The following is a 13,095-nucleotide window of genomic DNA, read 5'->3' as shown; positions in this document are numbered from 1 at the left end:
GCCGTGTATTGGGAACATCTCCCGATGATGATATTATTATTTTTTATATCATCATCGGGAGATGCTCTCAATACATGGCGGGGATGTACTGTGGGACGTTGTGGGGGACAATCTTGTGGGAGGCTGATTTGATCTCCACCCTCTCGCTGTTGATGCTACTTAACATGTGAAAGTCTAAAGGTATTTGAAACTTTTCATAGTTCATGTAGTAAAGTAATACACCTCCCATATTTGTGGGGGGTTTGGAGTTTACCCTAAACAAGGAAGAAGGGATTCATGTCTTCGCAACCAGGCCGAAACTCTAGAAAAGGATAAAAGCAAACCTTGTTACCAAGTGAGTAGCAATGTTGGTATGAATCCCATTATTTAGGTGGTGTTTGGCACAATGGTATTGTGTTGTTGTTTCATTTTGGGCTGATTAATACAAATTTGTGAGAAATACGTATTGCCACATTATATATAATTGTCATTTCAAGTAAAGAAATGCATGTGCTTGAGAAAACATAATATTAGATGTTTTAGAATAAAAATAGCAATTTATATTGATAAACTCGAACGTTTTCAAAACATCTCTCAATTTTGTATTGATCAACCCAAATCAACGTAAACACAACACCACTATACCAAATACATCTCCTTAAGATAATATCGGGTTGTTATTTATAAATAAAATCTGATTTGATCTTTTAAATCAAATAAAAAACCTAATCTACATGTTTAACTTTGTGTTTTCAACCTAGCGTTCACTTGATCGATTTAACTGTTAGAATAGTCACTCCTATCTTTGGTTTTGGTCCTCTTAAAACCTGACATTTGATAAAAATGTTAATCTGATAAAAAATTGTCCACCTTGGGCAGTTGAACCATTGACCCATTCAACAAAATCAAAAGTTGCATACTTAATGTATGTGCAAATTTTCAGAGGTCATAATTTTGCACTTAGCTGTCCAATTAAGGTGATTTTTTTTGGGGGGTAACTTTTCTAGATCCATGCATTGCAAGGTGCCAAAGCCCTACTTATTCCCCCAAAAAACCACTTATTTGGTCTCAAATTGTAATTTTTAATATTTTTATAAATAAAAAGTTAAATAAATTAAAAAATATAACTTAAACATAAAATAATATTTATATGTACATATACTACATCTACAAAATATTTGTATTTTTTATTGATAAAATACAAGTTTATACACATACATACATATATACATGCATACATGTTTTGTTAATGTGTTATGGTCTGACCAATTCGACCCAAACGGTCGAACCGATGACCTACAACCTAGACGCAAGAACAATTTGGCCTTGATGCTGGTTTTTAAAACATTGGTTTTAGTTTAACACTAACGGGGACCCGTGCAAATGCACAGGATTGTTTTATACATGTGTTTTAAGCAAAAGCTAAACTATAAAAACACATAAGAGTATACAATTGTTTTATATTTTTAACTTTTAAAATAATTAATAATTATTTATATTTTATATACTACTTTTAATAATTTTTTACAATACAAAAATAACAATTAATAACTAATTTTAGTTAGCTAGGGCTGTTCATCAAACTGATGAAACAGACTAACCCAACCAACTCGACCCGAGTTGGTCAGTTTTCTAGTATTTCCAATTGGCTTTGGTTCAACAACTTTCCAACCCAACCAGGTTGGATTAATTTCACTTTTCCTACTTCTAAATCGACCAAAATCAAATGACCTAACCATAGATATATTAATATTTTATATTTTTTATATAATTTTTTAAAACAGAAAAGTGGAAAAATTCCCATATTTCTTACTCTAAAATATTTTAATCATAAACTTAATTTTTAAATTATTTCACTATAATTTTTTAAAATTTAAGTTTATTTTTTAAGTTTAAATCTTTTGAACCGACCGACCAAATCGATACAACTCGAGTTGGTTGATTTTCATTAATGGTCAGTTGGTTTCAGGTGACCAACTCCCTAACCTAACCAGGTTGGTTTGGTCGGCCAAACATCCTACAACCGAGCAGAACTAACTCATGAGCACTCCTAATTTTAGCTAAATTAATAGTCTAATCTCTAATAAATAATAATAGTTTAATCGCCAATAATTATTGAAAATTTATAGCAAAAATACACAATTATTAAAAGTATCTTGATAATAAAAATACAATAAATACTAAAAAATATATTAAATTAGTCAATAAATAGTTTATTCTCAAATAAATATTAATCAATAAATTATAACAAAGATACAATAAGTACAATAAATTAAATTTAAAAACTTAAATAATAGTAGTTTAATCTCCAATAATTAGTGAAAATGTTCTACTAAATAATAAAACAAAAATAAATTTGTACATAATTATTGAAAATATATTTATCACAAAAACAATAAATAATTACTAAAAATACAAAAAATATTAAGTTTAGTATAGATAAATATATATATTAAGATTTTAAAAATATTATTAATAAATATTATTTTTTCAAAGTTTCTTTCTAGAATTATTAATTGAATAAGTGAAATTAGTTATTTAAATATTATTTATTTAAATAATATCATTATTTATATTTTAAATATTAATTATTTATTGAATTTAATAATCTGTAAAATTGTAATTTATGCTAATATTACATAATTTCGTTATTAATTTTGTAAAATATTTCATTATTATTAATTTGAATATTATGTTCTAGCTATTTTTCTAGTTTTAAGATTTTTTATAAATTCATTACATAATTTCATTATTTTAACTATTTAAAATCTAGTTATGTTAAATATTTCATTAGTTAACATATTTAGTTATTTATATATTTAAATAATATATAAAATATTTAAAACTTTTTGTTGTTTGAATTTTATTTATTTTAAAGTTATTACATAATATTATATATTTTGTTTAAATAATTATTTAGTTATTTTTATGTTATTTAAGATATTTAGCTATTGAAATATTTAAATAATATTTTATTGTTAAATGTTAAATTTTTATATTTAAACAACATTTGAATTGAATAATCTGGAAAACCATAATATATATTGTTAGTACATAATTTCGTGATGAATTTTGTAAAAATATAAAATTATTAATGATATGAATATTATTAAATATATTATAATTATTTTTTTGTATTCTTAATAAATATTTTAAAGTTATTATATAATTTTTTAGAATATTTAATTAATTTTTAATTCAAACTTTAAATAGATATGGATAAAAAGTGGGGGAGAGGATAAATAGGAATTAGAGATAATTTAGGTTGCGTTTGGAAACGATGCAAATAAGTGTGAATGCAAATATGTAGAGTGTAAAACAGTTCATATAAATTGCAAAGTTGGGTTAGTTTTGCACTGACAAATTTACCTTCTTACCAAACAGACTTTTAGCTGTAATGGATGCGAACATGAATTCCAATAAAGTATATGTTTTTTGTTTTATCAAAAGCCCATTTTAATGCAAATTTACTCCTTTTTTATTGATGTACTTTTACATCTTATTATCAATGTAAATATACATTGGATTGTCATTTGTCAATGCATAAATGTAATGTTGCCAAACATAGGCAAAAGTAAACCAGAGTGCAAATTTACCCTAAATAGGGATTTACACTCCATTTGCATCATTTCCAAACGCAACCTTATAAGAAAGTGGGGGAGGTAGTTTAGGAGAAATTTTAGGAGATGATATTATTCAGATTATTGGGAACGTGCATGCGTGGAATAAAAAAATAAAAATTCAAAAAAGGAAAAAAATTCTAGACTGTTGTGTTTTAGTGTGTGTGTGTGTATAGAGAGAGAGAGAGAGAGAGAAAGAGATAATTGGTTAGAGTCTAACATAGATAGTGGGTCCCAAATAAAATGAATATATAGGAGTAGTTTTCCCCGTACTCAACACAATCTGGTCAATAGAACAAAGCTGGAACAGCCCAAATTAAACTATTCAAGAAAAGTCACTTATGCTAGTGCAATGTAAGTTCTTTAAATCCAGCATCCAACTTGCACCCAATACCTGATGAGTTGGATCAATATAACCTTACTCCCACTCTCCAAAGGTGTGCTGATGTATAAAGACCCGCAATCCTTCCATGAAGCACAACTTATACTGAGAATTACAATCCAAGAGTTTTCAACATTGAAGAAAAAAATATAGTTCCACAATGTATGTATTTGGCACCGCGGGTGTTTATTAACTAAACATTTTGTACTTGATTTGTTTGAAAAATCGAGAAAAGCAATGATGAACCCATTTATTGACACTTAGGCGCTATTAGATGCCACATCAGCAAAATAGTGAATAAATGACTACCCATTTGGGGAAGCGCTAAATTGAAGCTTTTCCCAATAATAGGCACGCACATAAACCAAAGTCTACTTTTGCAAGTCCCTATGCGTATGGATTCATATAATGGGGGAAATGTTGAAGTGGTGCCTATGTGGCAGCGTTTTTTCAATAAACACCCACAATTCCAAACACATACAACATTGTTAGTGAAAAAACTTGTATACAATATTTTAAACCTTATATTTTGAACTATACATATTACTATATTTTTAAACCTTTTATTTGTATCGTCCATCTTTGCTTTTCTAAATTTTACAAGTGTGCATGTACTTTGTATGTGAGAAATTTTGATGATGATGATGATGATAGTAAATTATATGTTTTCAAAATTTTCTAGAATTTTATTTTTATTAAGCACACTTGGTTTTGTTTAATATGATAAATATGTGCCTAAATGTCTTTTACTTTTTTTTTGTATTGTTTATACTTTTGTTTGTTTTCATCCTTTTTAATTTGTATTATTATTTAATTATGACATCAAGGGCTTACACATTTAACCTAAAAGGTTGAATTGCTGACTCGCTACCAAATAGGGAAACAACTCCATTTTGGGCTGATTTTAAATTTGTATTTTATTTCTATCATCAATAAAACAATTATTCTTTGGTACACTTATTTTTCTTTTTTAATATGGTCAATTAATATAAAAAAAAATAAAAAATGGGAGTTAATACCCTAAATATAAGACTTAATGAGAGGGAATTGAATGAGGAAAAATGTAGTAGTTAAAATTACATTTTATGCCCTCATAATTGGAGAGACCAAATTCAAAAATAGGGGTATTCTACTTAAGTATAGAATTCAATTAATGTTATTGGGAATTATTATGTACCTTAAATATAAGACTTAATGATAAGGATTCAAATGAGAAAGAATGGTTACTCAAATTACATTTTAGTCCTTGCAATGAGATAGGGTGCAAATTAAAAAATTGGGGTATTTTAGGCGGTGTTTGGCATCAATGCTGTTTTCTAAGAAAACGATGCCACATCAATGCCATGTTAGAAAAAATGATGCTTAAAAAAATGGTTATAAAGCATTGGTACCAAACAAAACCAGTGTTGTTATCCCATAAAACAGCCTATGTGGTAGCATCAATGCCAAACAAAAAAAGGAGCCACTTTCTAAGAAAACGGTGCAACAGACCCTCTTGCATACAACACTGTTTTCTCATAAACATCTTTGAAGCAACAACATTGATGCCAAACACCTACTTAATCAAACAAAACATTTCACTTCCATTCACACTTTTAATAATAGTATAGATGCGGTCTTAAAGTTTCTATTAATAAATGTTGTTCATCTGGTTTATTATCTCAATTAAAGCTTTTTTATTAAAATATAAATTTGCCCTCATATTATCTCAAGATCAAAGGGTAAATTCTATCCAATAAGAATAAGACCCATTCACACTTTTATAAATAATATAGATATAAATATAATATATAGACTGCAAATACAAATATTGTATAAATATAATATATGGACTGCAAATAAAAATCCATACAGTGCAAAATCAAGATTTAAAAATATTGTATACAAGTTTATGCATCAAACATATTTGTATTTAATTTGCATTCCTCCTAAACCGAGTCCAAGGGATTTTACTTTGTTTTCTCTTAAGGGCCTGGATGGGTCCATAATAGGAAAAAAAAAAAAAATTCCCAGACCAGCCTGGCCCAGGTCCTGACGAGTTGCTAGTTTACCAGTTTACCACTACTTCGTTCTTTGTTCCATTAATTTCCCTGGCCAAAAGGCCCAAAACCCATATAATTGCAATGCCATACTACTAATATAATCTGAAGATAAACGCCTACTATCTCATAGAAATCCCTACAAATCCCACCATCGCTACTTTCCCTGTAAACGTCTAAACCAGAACTGATAAATGCAGTTTGAAACATGTACAGAATAGCAAGTAAACGCTTGATCTCACCCAGCTGGGCTCCTTTAGTAGTCCTCTCTTTCTTTTCATTTTTCTTCTTCTAAGAAACACAGAGAGACGAAGAATGTCGCAATAGAAAACAGTAGCAGAATTACAAGATACACACAAAGTATTGAAACATCAATTAATTAATACCCACATATCGACTAATATGTCGAAACATATGCAGTTCCGGCTATGAAAATCTCCATATATTATATTCCACCAAGTTACAGAATGGAGAAAAATGAAGAGAACCCTTAATTTAAATCACCCCTACTCAACCCCACGATGATTTTACTCTATCTACCTCCAAATTTTCCTAGATTTTACCAGTGTAGAGAGTACCCATCCTCGAGTTGTCTCCATAGTCAACCATTCTCCCTTCATCTCCGTAGTTCTTCGCAGCTACTTGAGCCCCCAGCGAATAAAACCCGCCATTAAAACTCTGGAAGGTCGCCCTGCTTGCCATCGGATCAGTAACGACCTTGTCAAGTACAGTAACAGCATAATTATTATTGCTGCAGGTATTCGCCGTCTCCTCAGTTGGGGATTGATCTCCTTGTCTAAGCATGGAATTCTTCTCTCCTTCGATCTCCCGATACTTGTTAAGATAAATCTTCAGAGGCCCGACATAGTTCTCGAACCCCAGAGTTGTCATGGCCCATAAGAGATCGTCACCGTTTATAGTCTTTCTCTTCTCTCTCTGGCACTTGTCCGAGGCTTCGCCGGTGATAAAGCTGATGAACTCCGACACACATTCTTGCACGGTCTCTTTCGCTTCCTTCGATATCTTTGCGTTGGCTGGGAGCGATTTTTTCATGATACGGCTCACGTTGGCTATGGGGAGGAATCGGTCTTGCTCTTTAGAGGAGCTATCCGATGCATTCTCAGTCATGGCTGCAGACTCAGACCCAGATAGTTGGCTCTTGACTGGGCTATTTTGCTGTTGTATTCCTTAATTTCATAGAGGAGAAGGATTTTATAGAAGAAGAAGATAAACAAGAGGAAGGAGATAGAAACAGGGAGATGGGGAATCAGATAATCTGATAGGAGAAAGAGAGAAAAAAGAAGCGGAAGTCGGTCTGATGTGGACGGAAAAAAGAAAGCTCACTTGTTAATAAGAACCATTGCAAATGAGATTGTAAGAGGCATAGAATATTGGAGGAAAAAGTGAAGATATGTAAGTGTGTCTAAATAATCCTGTGCATGACCATCCAAACTAGAATCTAGACTCAATTGCATCGGCCATATACTTGTCTGAATCAACTCAGTTTGTGGGTGGGTTCCATTGACTCACAACTTTAAGAACTGGATGGTAAATGGGTAATGCCCGCATATCCAAGTTTTGAATTAACTAATTACAGATTTAGAGGAGCCTTAAAATGTGATCGAGCAAGGCATAATATGAAACGTCCAAAAGAGTTCACTTCATTAACTCTTCTCAATCCCATAGGCCAAGTCAATGAATAAAACTTTCGCCATTTGGCTAGATGAGAGATAGACTCTAGGGATCACTTGAGTAGATGGGGACTACTCTGAATGATATTCATCCAGGATTCAATGTGAGTCTAGTCCTTTGAGCGAGTGAAGTCAATTGCCTTCATTTCATGTGTTGTCAAGTTACAGTAGTTGAAGTATTATTTTACTCATGAGTTGTAGACTTCTGGGGTGTGAACTGAAGGAAGAAGAAACACTTCCCCAGAATTAATCAGATGTATTCAGGGAACCCGACTCGGCACTGGATTGGTGGGTTCCAACTAGCTATCAACCATCCATGGAAGCTGGTTCATTATCTCCTGCTAGGAGCCAACCCCCAAAGCAGGTACTCCCTAGCTAGTCTCTATCTCTTTTGTTATATTTGATTTTCTAGGGTTTTTAGTAGGGTTTTGATCTAATCAACCTTTGCATTATTTTTTACCCTTTGACAAGGTATCTTGAATGGCCAAAGGAAGGAAGAAAAAAGGTGGTGGCACATATGCCTATTATCCTGTCATCTTGCTTGCTGTGTGTCCAGGATTCTTCTTGTCACATCCATGGATATTTGAAGACAAAAAAGTATCACAAGTCCATGGTTTACCTTCATTCACAATCAAATATCATTCTTAAGGTGAAAGTGAACCAGATTTAAAAATAAAACCTCAAGGAACATTTCAAAGAAGTGTATACAGTGACAGATGTGTCTTCACTTGGAACTACCCTAACCCACATCATATCACAAAGTACAAATATACTTTATATGTTTAAATATGTATTTATTTTTTTACTTGGTCTACCCTAATAAAATAGATGCTAAAGTCTCAATTTGTAAGCTAAGACTATTTTTATTAAATGGGTTTTCCTCCCATCACTCATGAAATTTGATACTTCAAAAAAAGAAGGAAAAAAAAAAAGAAAATGCTGTTGATTGATGAATTGGGTTTTGAAAATGGATAGAAGCCTCTAGGTCAAGCATAAAATTTTTCTCTTTTGGGGTGGTGGAGGGATGATCTTTCTTGAACAGACATGCTTAGCTATATAACATGTAATTGAGACAGGATGTGGCCTGTCGAATATAGATATGTAGAGGTGGATCCAAATGAAAAAAGATTGCTCACCTGGGACAAGCGCAGGCTAAGCCTACTACAGTCACATGATACGATGGAAATGGCTTTTTCCTTTCTTCCATTCTCTCACTATCATCTGAAACTTAAAAAGTAAAATAAGAGTTCTCTGCAAACTAGAAACTGTACTGTAGAAGATTCTTTTTTAGTAACTTTCTTACTAGTGTACATGTACATTTTTTTTATATGTATGTAATATAAGCTATTGGAATTTATTCTTTTAAATGTTCTTTATTTGTATAAAGGAAAGTACTTGTACGCCTAAATAGTGTTCTATCTTAAGGGATGGAATTTCTTGTCTTGAACTTCTGAACCTGTTTGATAATTGGGTATTTGGGTCAAGGTCGATTTAGGATCTTTGCTCATTGAAAAACTGGCTGATCACTCATGATTGACCCATTTTCAAGTTCTGCCTAGAACCCTTAAATTAGACCAACACTGGATCAGATTTGGTTGAATGTTTCTGATATAACCAAATTACGAACGCACATAATTTGGTTATCTTATCATCATCTGAGTCATGCTCGAACTATATGGAGTCAGTTATATGAATTTTGTTTCACCATTCTATAATTGTTTAAGACAAACTCATAGTGATAGAATTACCAACATAACTTGTCAATAAAATTATAGTTGTTGAAGCATGAGAGAGATGGTTTAACAAATTCATGGGCAAATCACCATCAACGAGTAAATGAATTTAACCAAGGGAAAATGTTTAGAAGATCTCCCTGTCGGCTCATTAGGTAGCCTTGTTACAATCATGCATGCAACATTTTTGGATTGCTTCTTTGAACCATTTTGCATATAAAGGGACTGAATATCTGTTTACCAGTTCTTTTCTAGTTTTCTTTCAATGAAAAAAAATAAAATACATAATCTTCCATTAAGGCAAGTCCACAAGTAACTGTCTCTCCATAATTGTCATGTGAGATGCCCTTCTCCATGTCCACAATATGCACTTTTTTCTTCAAAAGAGTAGTAGAAGGAGATTCAATATATATATACACACTAGTAATTAAGCACATGTGTTGTACGTGAGAAATTTTTTTTATATTAATTACTTGAATTTCAAATATTTCATAGTTAAAATAGAAATTAGAAATTAACAATATGTTCAAAAATAAACTTAAATATTTATTATTCAATTATGACATCACGCATTTCTTTGAAAAGTTAGATCATTGACCCACCATTTATATAAGAAAATAGCATTGCTTTTGGATTAATTTTAAATTATGAAAAGTTATAGTCGGAGCCGGCTGTACATTGAAAATTAGGTTACGAGTTGGTCCATAATCCAACAAAACTCTAACAACCGAGTCTACGTTTTAGGTTATAAAAACCCTTGCCATGTCATTGGAGGGTTATGTGGCTATTGCCGACATGAGACTCTTAATCCATATTGGACACAACAAAAAGCTTATACTGAAATTGTCTTTAATGTTAGGTGATTGGAAAACAAAAAAAAAAGGTTTTTAGTTTCTCTCTCTCTCTCTCTCTCATTTTTATTTGCTCAACGGCTATGTGATTTAAAAATAAATAAAAATGTTTTTGGTTTCTGTATTTACATTATCTATATCAATTTCTCTCATTCTCTCTCTCTAATTATCGTTCTCCCTCAATCTCTCTCATTCTCCTTCTTGGTCAATCTCTCATTCTCCCTTAATTTCTATCGTTCTCCCTTAGTTTCTCTCCATTTCCCTCTCTCATTTTTATTTTTTTTTATTTTCTTACACGTTTATATGGTATTAATTAGATTGTATAAAAGAAAATTAGAACAACTTGGTATGGTTAAAAAATTATTACACCAATTTGATAAAAATTCACAAGAAACTCTTGGCTATGAAATTTACACCAACTAGAGAATGATAGAGATTGAGGGAGAATGAGATATTGATTGAGAGGGAGAGTGAGGGAGAAGAATCAAAAAAATTAAGGGAGAACAATAAAGAGAGAGGGAGAGTGTGTGTGTGTGAGGTTTTGATTTGGCTATAAACCGAAGCTGAGAGAGTGGGAAAGACAGAGGAAGGGTGAGATCAAGAAATGACTGTGAGAGTGAGAAAGAAGGGAGGGAGATTGAAAGACACAGGGAATGTGAGAGAAATTGAAAACCTATTTTAGATATAATTTTTTTTATTGTGTCCAACATGGAATAAGAGTCCCATGTTTGCAACAACCACATAAGCCTTTAATGACATGGCAAGGTTTTTATAATTTGAAATGTAGAGCCGATCGTTAGAGTTTTGTTGGTTTCTAGACCAACTTGCAACCTAATTTTAAATGTATAATCGACTTTGACTATAATTTTCCCTTTAAATTATATATTTCATTTATATTATATAAAATGTTTTTCATTTATCACACTTAATTTTTTTTTGTCTATGGTATCATTTTACTCAAATCACTAACCCACCATCTAAAAATAAAAATTGTTTCATTTCTAGGTTGACATTAAATTTTGTATTACATTTTCATCATTGATAAAATTATTTCTTATGTATAAAACTTATTTTTGTTCAATATAATGAATGTACAATATTATAGATGCACCCAATATTTTATTTTTTGTAAATATATAGCATTATATATGTGCCAAAAATTTTCTCTATTTTTTTTTATTTTTGTGATTCTTTGTATGTTCTATTATTAAAAATTTATTATTTGACTATGAAATCATTTAATTTCTTAGTAGATTTTGAATTTGGCATTCCATTTTCATCATTAATAAAAATATTTCTTACATTTCATAGTTATTTGTTTTAGTTTTTTATTATTTAATTATGACATTATTTATTAATCCATTTGACCCAAAATGGTCAAATTGCTTGCCCACCACCGAAAGGGAAGAAAATAGTTTTGTTTTCAAAATATTTATTTTTATACATTAAAATTAATATTATGGATTTAATTACAAGAATTTAATGATGAGAAAAATATATCTTAAATATATGATTTAATGACAGAGAATAGGAAAATATTTTTATTTCCAATTGGTTTTAAATTTTACATTCCATTTTCATAATTAATAAAAACATTTCTTATTTATCATACTTATTATTGTTTAATATGTATGCTAAAAATGTTCCCATTTTTTTAATTTCTATTTTTTTAATTTTTTTATATTTTTCAATTTTATTATTTAATCGTGGCAACATGGATTAACCCATTTGACCCAAAATGATTTAATTTCTTACCACCATTTAGATGAAAACACTATTTTTTCTATGTAGATTTTAAAAGTATATAAGCTTTTATGTTATTGGAATTATTAATTCATTAAGTATGGAATTATCTAATAGAACTTAATGATGAGAAGAAATAAAAAATGACTTAAATATATGATTCAATGAACATGAATGCAAGTTAATAACTTAAATATTGGATTTAATGAGAGAGAATTAAATGCATTGAATATCTTTAAATTACCTATTTTCAACTCATCATTTAATATCAAGAACCGGTTACCCTATTTGCCCTCATTTTTTATCATTAAATTTAAATATAGAGGGGTAAATATTGTCCTTAGAAAATTCCAGAAATATTCTTGAGGTCATACTTTTTAAAGTAGTATATATATATATATATATATATAGGAATATATAAGATCTAGATGTTGAATGATCATAAACAATTTAAACTTTTAGCTTAGTTCTCTTTAATAGTTTGAAATTTGCTTCTTTTTGAAAATGCCATTATCCAATTGTGGTCCCACTCCCAGCTATTTGGGTAGTTCACATCAGCTAGGGGTGGATTTGAGCTGAGCCGAGCCAAATAGTACGAGGCTCAAGCTTGGCTCGACAAGGTTGTACAAGGCTTGAGCTCAACTCGAGTCAAAAACTCATAAGCTCGAGCTCGATTTGAGAAAAAAGGTTTTATAAAAATAAAAAAATTATATATAAAAAAATATTTTTTATTTGATATTTAAAAAATTAAAAATTATATATATTATTTTCTATAATTTTATTATATATATATATATATATATATTCAAGCTCAGCTGGCGAGCCTCATGAGCCGAGCTCTATTAGGCTCATTTATTAATCGAGCTTATAAATTGGGCTCAAGCTCGACTCAAAGCTCGGTTGAAACTGAGTCGAGCTGAGCTCGAGTAGCTCATGAAGAGCTCGGCTCGTGGCCACCCCTAACATCAGCTCCCCACAACACCCCACAGGACATCCCAATTGTGTATTGAAACATCTCCTGATGACAGTATGAGAGATGATGAGACATCATCGGAAG

General features: G+C 30.7%; 1 pseudogene; it reads right to left on the bottom strand.

The window, feature by feature from the left end:
- Window positions 1-6,254: 6,254 nt before the first annotated feature.
- On the bottom strand, window positions 6,255-7,491 carry LOC104600030 (nuclear transcription factor Y subunit B-1 pseudogene; annotated as a pseudogene).
- Window positions 7,492-13,095: the final 5,604 nt, after the last annotated feature.

This window comes from Nelumbo nucifera, chromosome 5 (assembly GCF_055504915.1).
Source record: "Nelumbo nucifera cultivar China Antique chromosome 5, China Antique-T2T, whole genome shotgun sequence".
Taxonomy (NCBI): Eukaryota; Viridiplantae; Streptophyta; class Magnoliopsida; order Proteales; family Nelumbonaceae; genus Nelumbo; species Nelumbo nucifera.
Note: the sequence above shows the minus strand (reverse complement) of the source record. Positions and strands in the feature narration are given on the sequence as shown.